Source organism: Carassius auratus, unplaced genomic scaffold, assembly GCF_003368295.1.
Source record: "Carassius auratus strain Wakin unplaced genomic scaffold, ASM336829v1 scaf_tig00215406, whole genome shotgun sequence".
NCBI lineage: Eukaryota > Metazoa > Chordata > Actinopteri > Cypriniformes > Cyprinidae > Carassius > Carassius auratus.
In genome coordinates this window covers 617,501-631,319 of record NW_020528072.1, presented here as the reverse complement: position 1 = coordinate 631,319, position 13,819 = coordinate 617,501, and the positions used below count along the sequence as shown (strand labels likewise).

Genomic DNA, 13,819 nt, shown 5'->3' with positions numbered 1-13,819 from the left:
TTTATTATTGACTGAAACCTTTGTCTCGTCAGGAACCATGTACTGTGAGTCATAATTTGTATAAAAACTGGAATCAATCAATAAGTAAAACAAACAACAACAACAACAAAAAAAAAAAAACTATACATACAATTCATTTGTAAAGTAGAGGGAAAAAATCATGAAGGCATGATAAAGCATTTCCAAGACTTAATGTAACCTTCATATGGCAAAAATAATGCTAAAATCTCTTAGTTTAATAAAAAACGATCTTTGCAACATAAAAGTGCATTTGCCAATAAGAAAATGGACTGAGAAAAACGCATTGCAGAAACACACACAGAAAATTGGTGAAACATTGTACGATAATCATTCTTGTTTTTCCGACATTAGTTAAGAATATCTCCCACCTCCTTCAGTGGAGGCTCTGAGGAGCAGAAGACCCTGCAGGTCCAAATTAACTGTTTTAGTCACAGAGCGAGAGAGGCAGTGTATTCCTGGCTCTGTGCTCTGTGTGAGGTGTTAACCAAGTGAGAAGCGCAGGGACTCGCTGGGCGCCTGGCCTGCCTCCATGCACACCCACCACTTCATATCTTCATCTGATGTGTCAATCCCCAGACTGGCCTGGCAGGAGAGAGTGAGGAAAGGGTCACTAGAGATCACAGATGCCACCCTGTTTCTCTCTCCCTCACTAGGTTTAGGTTTTTTCTCTGAGTGTGATAAGGATCAAATGGAGTTGAAAAACAACCACTTTGAGGAGCATTCAGAAAATGAAGCTAAACTCTAAAGGAGTGGGAGTGCAGGTTCAGGGTGGGACGTTGAAGAACTTGTTGATGGAACGTAACACAAACATACGGTTGCTTATTATGCTATGGAAATTGGTATATATGAAATTTACAATCTGAAGGTTTCGGGTCAGGTTAGCTTCCACGGTATTGAGAAACATGCGCCAGTTTTATGCTCGGCCGACACAATAACTTCCATTATGATACCAATTTCAGGAAAATATATAAATAAAATAATTCAAGGAACAAAAAAAAAAAATCTTCCCACCAGCAGTCGAACAAATACTAGCGCTAAGTACCAAGACATCTCTGTGTCCTTTATAGCAATGATATGAATAATAACAGTAATGATGTCTAACGTGGGAGGAGATGGTTAGCACAGTTGAGGAAAATAATGAGTTTTAATGCCAATGCTAATGGGCAAAAAATAGATCCCCCCTCTTTCAAAGAAAAAGGAACGTTTAAGAGATCTCATTCAGTGCTACCCTTGTGATAATAGCCACACTACCACATGTCTCTCTGTCCTTAAGGGAGAAAAAAAAAAGAAGAAAAAATATGCTTGTTAGACTTCTTAACGTGCTTTGAGTGTTTTGAATTTGAGGATGCTGTCGTTCTGTTTTTGCCATCTGTTTGGCTCATTATGGGACATATCAATTCTAAAATATTTGAAATTGTCATAATTTTAGGAAACCTCCACCACCTGTGCAGGCGCTGAAGTTTGTATGTTCGAGCAATTCTGCATTTAAATAGATTAACATAATTGGTTGTCTAAACTACATGAGTACAAAAAGAAAGAAAGAAAGAAAAAATATTCTTTAGTATAACATTTTGATTGTATCAAAGATGACAAAACTATCTATCTTTCTAAAGCAGCTCAATGTCTTATCTACTGCACAATGACCTACAGTACATGATCTGGTCATCGAGGTCATCTGCTAGGTCAGCTTTCAGAAGCTGGTGGCTGGAACTTGAACTTGGAACACTGCTTGGTGGCAGAGAGCCCCTCTGGGAGGCTTGTATCAAACGCAGCCTTCCTCCTTTATCCACTAAATGGTCTCCTCATATTCTTAGTCTTTCGGAAATGCTTCCTCTTAAACACCTTACTTGAGCCGGGATTTATAAATTATAAATCATTTGATAAAGACTAAATATAAATTACACAGTTCACATATTTAAAATATGCAAAAATTGGGGGGTTTAGAAAAGAAGATAACTCTTTTTTGTTTTCTGTATGACAGTTACCAACTTTTGGTTAGCTAAAGCAATTAAAACAATATTTCTTGTTCAGTTGTTCATTGAACTTGAAGGATCATGTGACACTGAAGACTGGAGTAATGGCTGTTGAACATTCAGATATGACATCACAAAAATAATTAATATTTTAATATATATAAAAATAGAAAGGTTATTTAAAATTGCTTTTTTGTATTTTTGATCAAAGAAATGCAGTGAGCATAAAAAACATTGCATGTAAACATGCATGCAAAATGTGTAAAACAATGCACAGAAATGTTTATATAATAATAATAATAATAATAAATATTGTTCACATTTTATTGAGTAATGTTAAAAGTTGAGTTTTTTGAAGTGAGGTACAGTAAATGCCAAAAACACAGTTTCAAGGTCAAAATAACAGGACACAGATGTCTTTGGAAATGGAAAGTGTTGTCTTGAAAACAGCACAACAGCATGTCCTTCTTCACCTCATTCCTGAGGTGTTACTCCATGGAAAAGGAAGCATGTTGTTCCGCAATGTGCCCCATGTGATGTCAACCTCCCTTCTGTTAACCACAGTATGCTAATCGGATTCAGGTCATTATTTCATTTCAAAACAATGTTTAAATTTACAAGAATGGTGCCCAGTGCCACCTATTAACCTTCAATATGTTTGAAAAATGTTGGTTCCCCTGTGTCTTCATTATAGCTCATCATCCAGCTAACGGAGGTCAAGGGTAAGAAGTCAGACACCTCATTGTGCTTATTGTTTCGCATGCATGGATGAATATTTATATATTGTAAATGTATTTTCTTCTCTGTTCCAAAACTGGCAATACTGAACTTTCCATTTAAAGAATCTCAATTTGTCAAATGTCGCAAACTACCATCTCTCTACATTCAGAATTATTCTCTGTACTAGAATTCAGTAGCATGAACTAACTTGATGGAGAGGTTAAAATAATGTGAATAATGATAATGCATTACTAACATTTTTATTTTTATTTTATTTTAATGAAATGGTTGTATGCTGCATTGACTGAAAATAGTGCTGACCAGAAAAAAAGCATCAAGCATGAAGTTTAGCTCAAATTCGTGGATTTCAAAGTTATATTATAATTAATTTTATTGGCTATAACTGCTAACAAAATCTCAAAAATAATAGATGCAAAGTGATAGCTTTATCAGTATGTTCGGTTAAAATGTACATATCCTGTATGCGTGGACCTGTAAGTATTCACCTTTTTATTGCTATTTTGTATATCATTTTTATATATTTTATATTTAGTTCATTTTAATTGATTTTGCATGCTGAAAATTGTTTTTTTGAAAGTACAAATATTCCATACAGTTTTTCAGTCGATTTTAAGTCATAAAACCACATGACCAAAAATGACAGAAGAAGTGGAAACATTTTTGAGAACAATTTTCAAGTATAGAACATCATACACATTCTTTGCTATTTCTTAAAGTTAAAACACACCAAAAGGGTCAAAGCCCAAAAAGCCATTTGACATCTCTTAGGCTCTAACTTTTCTGATACTTTTGTTCTAAGAAACCCTAGATCATCATTTACATTTTTAAATCTGCATTTTTCATATAGATTGCGTCATTTTCTAATTTTAATATCAGTGTTATTTCCCATGACACCTTTTGTCTTATTATACATTATGAATTTCTCTCTCTCCCTCTGCTCTAATCCCTGTGCCTACACCACGCTTATGAGCTGAAATATTTTATCAGGTGGAGGCCGCAGTCAAAGTTATCATTTTAATCTTATTTCAATAAAAAAAATAATCTCTCTTCTCCTGGGTTTGACAGCGGCTAATGGTTTTTGGTTATCGTTAAGGAAACTTTGAAGACTGTGACTGGGGTGAAAAAAACGAAAAAGCAAAGTGTGTTGTATATTTTACCAGAGACTATTGGTAAAACATGAGTCAGAAAGGATACAGGTAGGATGTGTGAAGTAAACCTCAGTCACATGAGCTTGACTCTGTTAGGTCATTCCCAGCAACATGGGGCTTTAAAGAGTAACACAAAACCATGTCTCCAGCAGTACCATTATTAATGCTTTATGGAATAAGCTCTGTTGTGAATATACTATACAATTAAATATACAACTCCATATGAGTCAGTAAATAGAACCTAATGTACACATTCGTAGAGGTTCACAGCTCATTCTGAATCATATATATCAGAACATATATATCAGAAGATGACTGAGCGCATCTGATTCAAACCACTAAATCTAATCTAATTAAAATATTTTTAATTAATCTTTTTGACTGAATCATTAACAAATAACTAGTTCATAATAGCCATTTATTGGTGGAAACTTAAGGTGCCACTTATAGATGCACATAAAGCTTTCCTGACAGTCAACCAGATTTTCAAATAGTGTTGCATGTTTTGTTTTAGTCATTTATGACCATTTCATTCAATCGGAAAACAAGTGAAAATTAATTGGATCTATCCACCTCATTTTTTTACCATAAAGCTTTCACTGCCATCCACTTCCAAAAATGCAAAAATGTGAAGGTACATTGAATACGTTTTAAGATCTTTTTAAGAGCAAGTAAAGAAAAGTTAAGGAATAAATAGAAGAGGACACAAAGAAATTCATAAAAATGAAGTGAGTTTATTATTAAAAGAAAAATTAAAAGGTAGATATTTCTTCTTGTTGTAAGCATAAACACATTATTTGGATAAATGTATCTTGATTTAGGATGTTTAGATGTTTGTATATATATGTACATACTTGCAATTTATGAAAAATTGGTAACACTTTAGTATAGGGTCCAATTAAAACTAATAACTACTTGCTTATTAGCATGTCTATTATTAACATATTGGCTGTTTATTATTGCTTATAAAGTAGATATAATGCATGACATCCATAATCCTACCCAATACCCTAAACTTAACAACTACCTTATAAACTATTAATAAGCAGCAAATAAGGGGTTAATTGAGGCAAAAGTCATTGTTAAGGTTAGTTAATAGTGAGAATTGGACCCTAAAATAAAGTGTGACCGAAAAATTGAATGCCATTAGTTTATAGAAATAAGACTTTCTGCACTAAATTTTGACTTGTTTTTTTTTTTTTTTGTTTTTTTGTTTTTTTTTGTGGAAGGCATGCTTAAGGCTTTTTTAGACCTGGTTATGAAATATCAAATTCTTGTTCAGAATGTTAAAATGGCTTTGGGGTCTCTAAGACAACACATTGTGAGGGTTCACCTATTATTATTATTATTATTATCAATATAATTTTGAAAGGATTGTATAATTCTATTTATCTGTTTGTCTGGGATTTTGTTATGTTGTTCTTTTGTCTTTTTTTTTTTTTTTTTTGTCTTTTCTGAATATGTGTTTTCTGTTTATTATTAGCTGACTCGGTGTTTCATCATTCCACAAAAATTCATATCTGCTGAACATAAGGGAGAGAAACAGTGGGGAATCAATCTTTTTTGCTTGGCCAGATAAACACAAGACACAATCAGAGGGAGGAAAAGAGACAGAAAGGAGAAGGCCTCATCCTGCCGGTGATGGATAGCTAGAGTAAAAGTGTCAGGATGGTATTATGTAAATTAAGGAGGCATCCGAGCATCGCCTTGATGATTATGGGAGAAGTGAATGATGTTTGCGCTCCCCAGGCACTTTGCTGTGCCTTGTTATTTTTTTTCTCCCTTCCAGCCACCCCTCAGATGCATTCGGCCTGACCTCCTGGACGGAGGGGAGGAGAACACACTCCAAAAAATCGGAAAAGACATCTGTTTCATTTACTAAACAAATTATCTGCCAGGATTTCTCACCTAATGGGCATGGGGAAAGTAGTGCAGACTCCGAACACATGAAACAGGAAGCAGAGGGGCGGCCCGCTGCTAATAATGCCTGCTCTCCTGACCCCATCCTGACCTCTTGCCGCATTCGCCCCAGTGTTACATCAACAACTGACAATGATAGCCAGGAGTTCTTAAATCATCTGTCTGGGATTTGAACACTGCGTCTGAAAATGTAAAGGATGTCTAATGCAAAGGGAATGTCATTATACTAGAATTCATGCTCCATTAGTTGTAGCAGAGGACATTTATTTGAGAATGAAAAGCCAAATATTATGAAGACCTTTTACTTTTAATTTCACAACTATTTTAAAATTGTCAATAATCTGTACGCATTGCTTTTCAATGCATGCAACACAAAAGGTATTTTACTTTAAGCAAGAACTTTATTTCAAACAAAGGGGTAATACGTATTCCATTTATACTTTTGTTCTCAATAATATATCACTTAGAACATGTTACACGGACATGAAGCTAAATACCTTTTTTAAGAATTTGAACCTGCAACCTTTCACTCCTAAGAAAGGAAATAAATATGTATGTATATAATAATGCTGACAGATGGGTAAAACATAGTGGTTTTAAAGGAGAGATTAGGAAAGACTGGTAAAGGTTCAAAAGTACTATGAATTTGTATTTTGGGGTCTCATTGTAAATCATTAAATCATCAAATGATTATTGTTCTATATATGCCTGATGACATTTGTTTGGAATGTAAACTATTGATAATCTGAATAATATTTTAGCAGGGGTCTTATGTATATCACAGTAAACGTGTATAATAATCATAATTTTTTGCTCCTGTTAAAAATCGAACAGGACATATTCTTAAATTATATATTATCAATTTATCCCTGATTACATCCCTAAAAATACATTCCTGATTTTGACTTGCCATATTAAATAGCAATATGCCGGGTTCAATAAAAATGCAAGTGCACTTGTGGTATGATACTGAGTATTACAACAACTTATTTTCTTATAAATTAATGTTGTCCCTCCTTTTAAAATATAAGTTACAGTGAATTTATTTTATGTGTTGATATGTGTTTATTTTATGTATTTCATTAAAATACTTAAACCTTTTTCTGTGTAAAGCTACATTTCCATTTTAACTTTTTTTTTTTTTCTATGACAGTGTAACCCTAAAACAATCCTAAAAATTACAAGAAAAAAATACATATTAGGATTTCACGGAATAATTAATGCAAGTACTTAAACTCTTATATGCAATTATAAGCTTCACATTTGTGCTTTGAAATGCTTTAAAAATAGTTACTTCCATTCCACTTTTCCCGTTTTAGTTTATCTGTCAGTTTCTGGCTGATATGAGAAAGAGAGAAAGAGAGAGAGCCTACACAAGCATCCGGTCACAACTAGGATTCTAATAACCCTTTCTCCATAACCCAACTCTGCCCTTCTGTGTTAACATACTGTGAACTGATCCCAAGTGACAAAATCAATCCATCACGGCCATGCTGTCGACACAAAGAGGGACAGAGGAGCTAACAGAAATTGATGACATCCCTGCTCGAATTTTACACCGTTTCGGCCACAGCCGCGATTGAAGCAGACAAAGATTTATAGTCCGACCCGTGCCGCTGCTACCCTTGATTGCCTCTTTTTTTTTTCCCTGAAAGGCTTTTCTGCATATTTATTCCCAAACTCATCAGGACCTCAGGAGAGAGGCATTAGAGTGACAATCTTATTCCACCTATGGTGCAGCAGCATCTGGGAATTTGCATCTCTCGCTGCACATAAGACTAATGCTCTCCTGCCCCTCAGTTGCTTCTGTACCGCTTTTATTCGTTAATTACGACTTTTATCCATCCGCCGTTTGCTCACAGCTCTTATTTGTGTGTCTCACTGTGTAATTTAGAAAATAATTCACACTGGTGAGAGCTGATCTCACTGTCTGTTTAGCTGGCCCTGTGAGCGGGATTATAGCCGGCGGGTGCTGGCTCGATTAGTTCTTGTTGTGTTGTTTTTGTTGGTGAGACAAACCTTTCTCATTGGCATTATTGTGTTTGAAAGATGTTTGTGGTGACAACATGTTTGGATCTTAAATTGATCCATTTATCTGTGTGTGTGTGGGTGTGTGTGTGTGTGTGTGTGTCTTCCTCTGTTGTGCAGACCTGCCCCGCGTCATGCATTGAAGGTTTTACGAGTACTTATGGAAAATATAAATTTCATTGATATTACTGGCTAGAAACAAATGCTTCTCATCACAAGCATCGTAAAAACGAACACAGCAGTTAGCGTGACAGGAAACTGATTATAATAATTCAAATGTGATGAATAACTTTCATCAAACATCCAGCGTGAGCATCTCTAGATGGAAGTTCCACATCTCTGAGTATCCATTACAAATGTGCTGTGAAATGGAAGGAAACGGGACCTCGCGCCTCTTTGTGCACACCATAAACATGTATTACAGCAAAAATGTTCATATTAAACACAGAAATGGCTGACAAACTCTAGAGAGACTGTCAAGAAAATGTAATACCACCACATCCTCACACACTCCACCCATGATTAGTCCAAAAATGATCAGGACTGTATGACTGCATCAAAACATTTCAATAAGTCAGAATGCTTCCAGAATATTCTCCATCATATTTTATGGCATGAATGCTGATTTATTTAGTATAGAATATAATTGCTTCTGCTAAACAAGGTGCAGTCTGTGGAAAGTGGGGAAAGATTGTATTATTAAACATGGGCTGAGAGAAGCACTGAGATAATAAGACTTTCCAATAATCGGTACCTTCAGTGTAATGGTATTCTTTAAGATGTTTCTAGATGAGCTTGCAACACATTTGAAATAACTGAATGTCAATAGTTAATTATCTCATCTTTTGGGTAAAGGTTAGTTTACAAATGTAATGTTAGAGCTCACAGAGTATATTTTTTTAGGTCAGAAAAGGTAATTCAGAAATCTAAGTTCATATGAGGGAGCTTTAAAGAAATTGTACTCTCTTTAAAAGTCTGCTTGCACATTATAAAAAATAAAAAAAGCCTACAAAAGCTGTCTTGGAAAGGCTTATTGGAAATGTACAGCAATAATTCCTAAACACAGGGTACATTCCTTGAAATTGTAAGCATTCAAAATGCACTCTCTAACCACTTTTGAAATGCTAATATGGTCAAGGTTTTCAAGGTAATATATTTCTAAAAAGTTTACCAAATTTACTGTATAGTACTGTTTCACGGCTTTATTCTCTTGAGTAACACAGAGGACTAGCAATAGCCCACTTGAGGACTGAAATCACAAAAAAAAAATGAGTGGCTCTCTGACACTTCATCCAATGCTAAATGTAAATGTATCAAACCATTTTACAAGTTAGATTACAAGTTTGGGAGCCAAACGTTTACTGAACAAAATAATAGGAATAGGAATGTACTATATAAATAAACACACACATACCTTTACATACACATATATGTGTGTGTGTGTGTGGGGGGGGGGGGGGATTATAATATACATATGTATGTGTGCATGTATACACATGTATATACATGTCTAAAAGATTCCTTGACCAGATGTGCACATTAAGCAAAAATGCTGGGATGTCAAAATGCCAGTTGTTAAATGAAATTGCTGATTAGGCAAATTGCATATTTTCATTGCCCAGGTGACATCACCACAGCAGTATTCTTTGTGCCATTGGACATTTCCCTTCCCACGCTAGTATCACTTTACCATTGCAAAATCTTCACATTAATACTGCCAAAGTGTGATGTATATCCATAGCTCAGTTGATTAGGAAGAAAAAAAAAGTGTTTTATGTAGCTTTGGGTGCCTGACTGAAGAGCCTATTAGACTGTGGTTAGTGATATTGGAACAGGAGGCCTGCATTTTGCAGATCAGACCAATCCTCCCCCTTCTGACACAGTCTGTTTCCTGAGGAGCCCCTCTCTCTGCCACTACTCCCATGTGGGCACCAGTCAAACACTCTGGCCCCCCATCACAGCATCTGCATCCTGTGCAATTTGTCATTGGCCCGTCTTTGCATTGCCATTGGCTGTTGCTGAGCAACCTGTCTGTCTTACAGACTATTTCCCATGATAAATTAGCTGGGCTGTTACTATGCCAACTGAATTTGTTACTTAATTAAACTGATTCAGATCACAATTGGCTGTAGGGGGTACAGAACTGGGGCACACTTTGTAACGGCACAGCCTGCACTCACACACCGGGCCATAAAGCTGTGGAAAATTACTTTTACAGGGAAGCAAATATGATTTAAAGCAGTTCATAGTGTTTCTTTCATATAGCCATTATGAAAGTTTTTCTTCTTCCTGTATCAATATTAAACAATGGAACAACATACTTTATATGCAATTATGCAATGAACTTCGAAATAATGAATCAAAAATAATTAATGTTAATAAAATATATAGCATATTTCAAGTATTTATTATTATTTTTAACTAATAATTGATTATGATTTAATAATAAATAAGTATTATTTGATAAATGATAATAAATAACAATAATGAATAATTTATTATTTTTAACTTACTTATTTTATTATTATCATATATAATGGTTAACTGTGCAACATTTTTTTGGTTACTTGACAAAACATTTTCACTAAATGTCAAAATGTTGCAGTAGATTCTAAGTAGATTTTTATTTGTTTATTCAGAAAGAAACAAAACAGCGAAGCAATTTGGTTATTCCTGCGAGAGGGCAGAGGGAAGAATGAAGGCATGTAATCCCCTTAATTTGGAACATCACACCTTCAGCATTGGCCTGTATTGGAAAGGGGCTCTTATCCAATCCCACCACTGTTTCTGGCTATTCTTATTTCCACACATCCTGACAAAACCATTTTGTCCCATCTGATTGGGTCTATTTGCATCAGACACCTTTTTTCTGCATATAGATTGATGGGTTTAATCAGTGAATCAGGGAAACCGTTCAAACATCAATCACTGTCAGTGCTGTCTTTCTGTCTCTCTGCAGCCAGGCCTTGATTTTCTGCTCAGATTCATCTGAAACGCACAAATGTAACGAAGAACTAAGGAAAAACCATTTGAGAAGAGACCAATAACTTATCGGCGGCTTACACTGAGGCCTTCTATCGCTCTTGGCCCGGCGCCCCTCTCGTTCAAGCCCTTCCAGTTTCATGTCAAGGCTAGTTTCACTCGCCAGTTTACGGAGAAAGAAGAAAAAGAGTGAAACGAAGTCTCTCCACCTGTCTGCTCGTTTGCGAAAAACACCCTGATGGGTAACACCTCACCAAACAAAAATAGGGTGCTTCTAAAAAGACCCTCTCTGATTATCTTATTACTGAAAAAAAAAAAAAAAAAAAAACATTCAGATTTGCTTTTCCGCTCCAATAGGTAAAACAAATAACTGCCATCATATACCTTCCCGGGGAAGATCTGGAAGGGAATGGATGCTAAAAGAAGTGATATGACCCTTTGATAATGTAAAATAATTCATTATTTCCTCATGAAAAGAACACAGAAGAGCAAAATCTCTTGTAATGTCTGTAACACTATAGCAGCACCAAATGAAAAAGCAAAAATAATGATTGTTTCCAAACAGATTTCCTAATGTCCCTTCAAACATTATCTGTCATTGTTCTGCCAAACCGAACACTCTAGCCCTAAACCCCAATCATCGGTTGAGCAAAAAATGTTATGGCTGTTTAAACAACAATTGAGTCTCTTCTGGATTAAATCACATTTGCATGCGTTTCAAATGAACACGCTTTCTGGGAAGTCAACCAATAAATGGCTTTCTTATATTTGTCTCTGCACATTAAAATGTTATTAATTTTACTCGACTGTATTTGATTCGATTTTATTCGACAAGGGGACACACTTCATCTTTAACTAAAGCTTGAAAATCTCAAGTGAAAATAATTATCATTGAATACAAACTGTATAAATGGTTTCTCTTATATATAAAACCTGAAGTAAAAAAAAAAAAAAAAAAAAAAGGTAAGTGGGATTTTTCAAATAATTGGGAATATTTCACTAACGATCAATAATGAGAAATAAAGTCGAAATTGTGACATATTAATTGGAACAATTTTCCCTATATCGTACAGTATAAACTGACTTTATATCTCATAATATATCTCATAACACTTTTATTTTTAACATACTCACAAATAATGTTTTACTCTAAAGGCAGAAACGGGCTTCTATATTAATATTTACATGCCATGACATTGCTCCAACACATCACTGACTCATTCTCTGCTATTGGCCACAATACTCCCCTAATCGGGAATCAGGTTTTTGGAAGTCCTCAAGAGGCTGAGCAGTCGCACATGCCTTTGCATCTTCTGCATGGGCTACTCAACCGGCTCACCTCTGGCTCTCACCGAATTAATCAAACTGCCCTTGGTGCTCTAATTAGATGACAGTCATTCTCCTGCCCTATACGGTGAATGTGTATATATTCAAGGGGGAAGGTGGGGTTTCCTATGTATCTTCATATATTCTGCACACCTCATCTACGTCTCAGGCTCTACCACCTTCTATCCTGACCCCTCATTTTTTTACCTGTCTCTTGCATTTTAGGTGGTGCTGTATGAAAAAAGAAATGGTATCAGGTCATTAGGGCACCTTTTTTTTTTTTCAAGCAAGTGATTTTTCGTCTATCTTAATCATATGCACGGATGTAGGTGGCCTCTAATGTACATCACACAGGAGCGGAGCAGTCAAGGAGGTTATGGTGCACACTGCATCCTGGGAGAAGTGTGCGAGCGAGAGAGACATTTGCATCCCCTTAGAGGTCACACACTTGTCTGTGGAGGACGAATCGAAGACAAGCAGACAGATCACTTTCACTAACATAATCGTGTTTGTTATGGCTGACCGATTGAGACATATGCTTCCAAGATGCAAAATGGGATGCTCGTGCTTTATGCAGGGCACATTTGATGGTGTCTCCGTCAAAATGAAAAAAGACGCTTTTGTCTACATTTTAGAGCATGGTCTATTTGATGTATGCATATCCAATGGCCCCAAAAGCCCACTGTGCATTAGCACAGACTCTGGAACCACTAAATGAGAATTATGTCTTACTTTTATCGGAAGAATTGAGAGTGTTTAAAGAAGTCTGTTGTATAATGTCAAATCAAAATGCTTTATCTTTGATGTTGCTGTCCATTTTAAAAAGGGTCGACATGCACCTGCTTTTAGGGAACTTTGCTTGGTCTTGGCGCCCTTAGCATGAGATACAGTGTGACTAAAAAAATAAATTAAACCAAAAAAAAAAATATTCCATAAAATGAAAAAAAAAAAAAAATGAAAAAAAGCACATTTACAACATTAAACACTAAACATTTGCAGTTAATAATGGCTTTTAGTCAAAAGGGATTTTTTTTTATGTCAGTTTCAATAAAATGAGCAAAAAATAAAAATAATAACATCCAGTAATCACAATGCACACACAGTAAATAAATCAAACATTAACATGCATTACTATATCTTTAAATATAACTATATAATATACAGGACCATATATACCTTTAAAGCAAATAACCCATAGAAAATGTGGAATAAACTAAACAAATATACACTGTAAATGTATTTATTTATTTATCGAAGTTTTAAATAAAGCAAAGATTATTGGAGTATATGTGACAAGAAAATACCATTTCAGGTATTCCACTTACTAATTTAATTCAAGTGTTACTTGTCATTCCTTACAACATGTTAGACAAACACTTTTCCCAACAAAACTTGAATACTGAAGTTTTACTCTAAATCTACTAAAAAAAATAAAAATAAAAATAAAAATACACCAAAAGTAAAATCAAAAAGCTAAAAGATTCTATGCTAACAATCTCTTAATGTTGTCTCTTTAAGAGGTATGACATGGGTGGTGCAATAAGCTGAAGGTGGGACATCTATCACTGTCAGTCAGGACTACCACAACTAATTATACTCTGGCCTAGTCCTGGCCACAGCGAGCCTGGATCACAACCAGACCTCATTGTACAGCATAGGACAAGCTGCAAATAGCCAAGT

General features: G+C 35.3%; 1 long non-coding RNA gene across 1 annotated transcript in view; it reads right to left on the bottom strand.

Moving 5' to 3' along the window:
• Positions 1-359: 359 nt before the first annotated feature.
• LOC113094540 (uncharacterized) overlaps positions 360-13,819 on the bottom strand; it is a 50,381-nt gene continuing 36,921 nt past the window's right edge. Inside the window, exon 3 of the long non-coding RNA XR_003288120.1 lies at positions 360-603. This is a non-coding gene — a long non-coding RNA (uncharacterized LOC113094540). The remainder of the gene's footprint in view (positions 604-13,819) is intronic.